Genomic DNA, 6,111 nt, shown 5'->3' with positions numbered 1-6,111 from the left:
GAGCATCTTGCCTTGATCCTTCGTCTCTAACACAATTTTGCAGGCAGATTTTTATTGGCACAGGCTTTACACAACCTCGTATCTTCCAAATACTCCCCCCCCCCCCCGAAATCAAATAAGGTCATTTGTAGGGCTTTTCAGGCCCTCTCTCTCTCTTGCAACCCTTGTTGATTTTGCACCGTCTTACCTTGTCCCGGACCTGCCATTTTCTCCCAGGTCTTTTGTTTATAGATTTTTATTTTTTTTTACTGATGGCTGGCAAATGCCCAGGGCACAGGTCCTCCCCGCCCTAGTAGAATGTATTCTCTAGAATATCCCAAGATCTGCCAACTCTTTTCATTTTTCTAGACACATGTCTATCTCCCTTTGGGCAAGTGAATGAGAGGAGCCCATTAACTTGAAGGGACATTCTGTGGCTGAGAGAAATGCTTAGGTATGCGGAACCTCATTTCTTTTTCATCTTTAGTGCCTGTTTTTCTTTATATATATATAAGAAGTTGCCTCTGCTGGGTCAGACCAGAGGTCCATAGTGCCCTGCAGTCCGCACTTGCGGCGGCCCATCAAGCCCATGACCTGCATGGTGATCTTTGTCTGAACCCTTAAATCCCCCTTGGTCTCTCTCTATATCCCATCTCTACCTCTATCTGTATCCCTCAATCCCCCTATCTTTCAGGAATTTATCCAATCCTTCTTTAAAACCCCGTAGTGTACTCTGTCCTATCACAACCTCCGGCAGCGCGTTCCAGGTGTCCACCACCCTCTGAGTGAAAAAGAACTTCCTAGCATTGGTTCTAAACCTGTCCCCTTTCAGCTTCTCCGAGTGCCCCCTTGTACTTGTGGTCCCCAAAAGTCTGAAGAATCTGTCCCTGTCTACCTTCTCGATGCCTTTCATGATCTTGAAAGTCACTATCATGTCTCCTCTGAGTCTCCGCTTTTCCAGGGAGAAGAGCCCCAGCCTTTCTATATATATAAGCCCTGCTGTATCCATTACCATGCCCAGCCCTGAGATCTGTTTCAGCCTTGCTAAGTATGTGGATTCACACAGAGCTCAATGAAGGCACAGAGGGACGCAGACAGCAACAGAAGCTAAGAGACCCCCAAGAAAACACTAAGGAGGCAGGCTAAGATAAAAGGGTCAAAGAGTAAAAGCGGCAGCAGGCTCAAGATTCTCAAAACTTTAACGCGGTCGCTAAGCAGTTTTCCAGCAGTTCAGCCTGCGCGCATTTTAGCGGTGGATTATCAAAATGGATTATCTCTGTCTTTAGCGAGGTTTCTAGCAGTCTCCGGCAATGGCATGCAAACGGGCTCTTTTAACATTGAAATGAGCCCTCCGGTGGATTCTTAAAAATCGCCGAGCCATTTTCGTCGGCTTTTGGCAGCAAACAGCAGCGACTGGTCCGGGGGTGCCATTACAGTTCCAGCACTTGTGTTTTGACTGTGGCTAATGAAAAAAAAAAAAGTATCTATACTGTATATTTTTAGTGGAGGGTAGTAAAATCACGCTTCTTTGGAGTTTTGGGGAGAGACGGGCATGTTTCATGCGTGCTTGTTAAAAGCCGACGTTTCTTCTTGAGCGCATGTATGATACCCTTGTATTATGTTTTTTTCTGGCTGTGGGTCTTGATTAAATTTTACATTAAAAACAAATTACAAGATTTACCTGAATTATAGTAGTTTTTTGGGGAGAAAGGCATGTTTTATGCGCGATTGAAAAAAGCCAACGTTGCTTCTCCCTTCCTTCCCCTCCCTTCCATTCATCCAATAATGTAGCAGGACAGTGTGTTTTTGGTTTTGGGGTTTTTTTTAAAGGCGTTTTTCTGCACATGTGCCCATCCGTGATGGGCACATGCAAATGTAGGAAATCTTCACTGCTGTCCGCCGATCTTATTTGCATGTGCGATATTTAAAGAATGTCTCGGGTTTTTGGATTCGGTATCAAAACGGCTGCGGTAGCAGACCATTGCTTTTTTTAATGCAGGTTTTTGAAAATCCTGGCCTCAGTTCTGTATCTGGGGCAATGGAAGATTTAAGTGCCTTGCAGGGGTGGGGAACTGGGAACAGTGTAAATGCAGTTACTGTTCCTGCAAACTCTCCTGCTCTCTGCTACACTGAAATCCCAGTTTGCCTCTGCCGACTCTCCTGCTCTCTGCCGCCCTGCGAGCCCATGGTTTTAATCCGTGGGATTAAAGCATGTTCTGTTCCATAATCTTGGCTAAAGCGTGTTCTGTTCCATTGAAATGTCCATGCAAGTAAACTACAGCCACCCCTCCCTCTTTGTTTTGACCTCGCTTGTGCGGAGAGCAAGCGCGGATCGCATCTACAGCCAATGAGGATGGTCTGTGCATGCGTCTCAATCGCTCTACAGCAATCCGTGGGATCGCTATAGGGCGTGCATCCGTTCACAACATTTGCATGCAGAGTCCGTCGCATGAATCAGTCGCCCAGCAAGACTTGGCCACGGATCGCCCAACAACGGAGAGGTTAGTGAATCTAGGCCTAAGTCCTGTCTGGTAGGTGTCCAAATATTTCATCATTTTAATTTCAAAGGTCTTGGATTGTCTTAAAATTTCCTTTTTATATTCTCACCATAAAATCATTGTAATTTGCAAAGGGAAAGCTTTTTTTTTTTACTTGGATTGGTGAAAGATAAATGTCTTAATAAAATAAAACTTTGATTTCTCCCAGATTTGGAGGGTGCAGTGCAGGAGCTGGAAACTGAGCTGCGCCAGCTCTCCGGGAATCTGGAGGCAGTGACCAAGTACCAGGCTTCTGTGTTCCGAGTGACCAAAGTGCTGGTAAGGAGCTCCTGCTGCCCTCAACCTGTAAGAAGATATCCCCTAGAATCAGTCTCACCCCTCCGGATTCAAGATTGATCCAGATCATCCCTGGTGCTGGATGGAACAGCCCCTGTACCTTCCTCTTCCACTGATCTACAAATACTTCCATCCCCCGCAAAAAGGCACAATTGTCGTCTTCTGTATCTCTAGGACAGTGGTTCCCAATGGGGGCGCTACCGCCCACCGGTGGGCGCTGAGAAGTCTGAGGGGGGCATTTTGTGTCCAAGTCATATTGAGGGGGCGTTGAGGACCAGCCGCCGCCCCCTTGAGCAGGTGGCGAATCCAATGGCCACTGATGGTAACGCTGTCCCAAAGCTCCTCCTCTGATGCAAGCCGCCCAGGCGGAAACAGGAAGTACGTCAGAGGAAAAGCTTTAGGGCAGTCGCTCAGGACTTAGTGGGCATCCCTCCTGCCTTTTTTTTGGGGGGGGAGAGGGAGAAGGTCAGCGGAAGGGGATGTTTGGGGGGTGTCTGGCATGGGGGTGAGCCTTCAGTGGCAGGAGGGAGTGGGCATCCCTCCTGTCCCAAACAGCTGACTGGCAGGAGGCTGCTTTTGGGGCTTCCCCTGCTGGCTCTGCCCATGTGTGAGAGTTGCTCTCATAGCCATCAATCAGACGGGAGAAATAGGGATTACAATGAACCTCCGCATGTATCATTTGCATGCAAACTTTTTAGTGCATCAATAGCTCTTTTTGAATTGGTCAAATATCAGATTGGAGCAGACCCAAATATTCTTACTGATCCTCTTTAGTGCATCTAGCCCTCAGTGATATTAAATGTAGTACTTAAAAAAAAAATGTGGTATTTAAAAAAAATAGTTGTATTCCAATTCTTAGTATTATATATATTTTTTATTGACCCTTTTGAAGCTGTCAGTTGCCACTTGAATGTGCCTTTGAGCTACTTTCAGCTAACAGGACTCCAGCCTCCCCTACCCCTAACCCCGTAGTGCAGGAAAGTGTGGCTTGGTTTATGTGCCACACCTGTGGCCTTTGGAGCTCAGAAATTTGCCATTGCTCCCAAGCTTCTGTGCAGAAACACAGAGCTCTAAGCACAGGGCCAGCCCACACAAGTCTACTCAGTGCAAAACAGAGAGATAGAGAGAAATCTCCAGATGGTATGTTTTTCTCTGGAAACTGCTCAGAATGAGTTGGCATGTACAAGCAATGCAAACTGGACGGTGATTTCATTTGTTGTCCATGTGCTGTGTGCTTGTCAGTCCCTGAAACTGGGCCTGGTTGGCTTTCTGAAGGTAACTTGAAAAGCATTTCTGAAAATTGCCCAAAACTTATGTGCATCTCTGGGCGGTGTTCCCAGGAGCACAAAATGCATACTTTTGTCCTTCCAGTGGTTTATGCATAAGCTTTTCTGGAAAAATAGTGGGTATACCTTTCCAGAGGCACGTTTCCAAGAAAACTGTTCCCTTTGAAAAATGATGCACATCTGCAGGCAGACAGAACATACAGGGTTTACACACAAGCACTTTTGAAAATTGCTCTTATTTATTGGTCCTTAATGGTTGTGGGTAATGAACATCACTCAGCACTGACCTCTCTCTCCTCTCACCTTTCAGTGCTCATGGATGGAAAATAGTGACGAGCTGATACAGTACCAGAGGCGGCGGGAGCACCGGGCCGGGACCTCTAGCGAATGACCCCTAGACCCTACAAGAGCCAGCTGGGAGCAGCACCATGTGACAATAAGTCTCCTCTCTCTGCCTTCCTCAACGTACCCACAGCTGCTGATGGGTGTCCAACACTGGCATTCTTTCCACGACTAAGCACAGGAAAGCCAAGTGGGCCCTGCTAAGTTGAGCCAGCGAAGGGGCCGGGGACAAATGAGCTCTTGCATGCATCTGTGAAATGGCGGTGACTCGTGAAATGAGCATAGGACAATTGCAATCCAACAAATGCGCATGGACAACTGCAGTGGTGGATACTATTTTGTCTTTTTGAGGGTTACAAAATAACCCTCTTTTAGGGGGGGACTCCCCCCTACTACACTTTAAAGATTCACTTGCTATCTAGTGTTAGGGTAAGGTTTATATCATGATTATGGGAACCCTAATCATTATATAAACCATACCCTAACACGAAGGCACTGATTTGCTGACACTCCTCAAGCCCCGTTCCTTAGGAGGGGCTTGGCGCCTCAAGAACCTCCCAAGGGACGGGGCCTGAGGAGTGTCAGCAAATCACGGCCTTCACTTAGGCCCGCAATTGTCCTGCACGCACTTGTCGGGGCACAGATTTGTTGGTGTACCATGAAATGCAAGGGTCGGGTCATTTCAATTGGGTTCAGCCATAGCTGTGCAACCCTGATGTGGACAGATGTTCCAGTGTTGCCACCGGGCTGGTCTCCTCTTTACTTTCTATATGAGGCAGCTAGGTTTGATATTTATTTCTACTCGGAGCTTGGAGTATTGAAAGCAAATGGTTTCAACTTTGTTAATGAGATTTTGCAAGGGAAGCAGATGCGTAGCTGTTCTGTGTAAGCAGTAGAAAGGAATTAGATCTGGCAGACAGCTGGTACGTGATTAATATAAAGCGTGAAACACTCTGCCATCATAGTGACTTGTTTCCCCCGGAGCAATGACCTCTGATGTGCAGAACTTTGGTATTTTGATGTCAGGTGTTTGATTTATTAAGTATAAGACATGGTGTCTCTTAGCTCTTTAACCGACTACATAAACCTCCATCGATCAGTGTATGAATACACCAAATGTGCCTTGATGGCTACAAATGCAACAGTCCTGGTCTGTGAGGTTGTCATGCAGTCAATATTCAAAGGGTTGAAGTGCCTTACCGAGGGAGCTTCGTTCCTAAATTAAGCCCTGGGAAAATTTGCTAGAGCTGACTGAGGTTCTTAAATTCATCTGAAAATCTTCCTAAATTTCAGTGCCTAATCGTAGGCTTTTAAGTAAAACAAGGAACATTTATTTGTCAATTGACTCTGGTGCCTTTGAATGTTGTACTTTACTTCATCGGACCCAGCTTATGTCCCCCTGGATGTGAAGTTGATTCCTGCTATACGCTGCCCCGGCGAATCTATTCCTCAATTCACCTTAATAAATAAAACTTGGGGGGAGGGAGGGAGTGCAGGAGCGCAATCAGCTATCTGGAAATTGTGCCATCTGTGTGAACGATTTTCAGATGTAGTGTAATGGAGGTGTTTCTAGGCCAGTGCAGGTGAGGACGAAAAATAAATAATAAAAAGGGATTTTGAGAAAATAGACGTTGTGAGAACTCTTTACTTTGATAACGGGCGAGGTGATA

This window comes from Geotrypetes seraphini, chromosome 16 (assembly GCF_902459505.1).
Source record: "Geotrypetes seraphini chromosome 16, aGeoSer1.1, whole genome shotgun sequence".
Taxonomy (NCBI): domain Eukaryota; kingdom Metazoa; phylum Chordata; class Amphibia; order Gymnophiona; family Dermophiidae; genus Geotrypetes; species Geotrypetes seraphini.
This window is presented reverse-complemented; position numbering follows the sequence as displayed.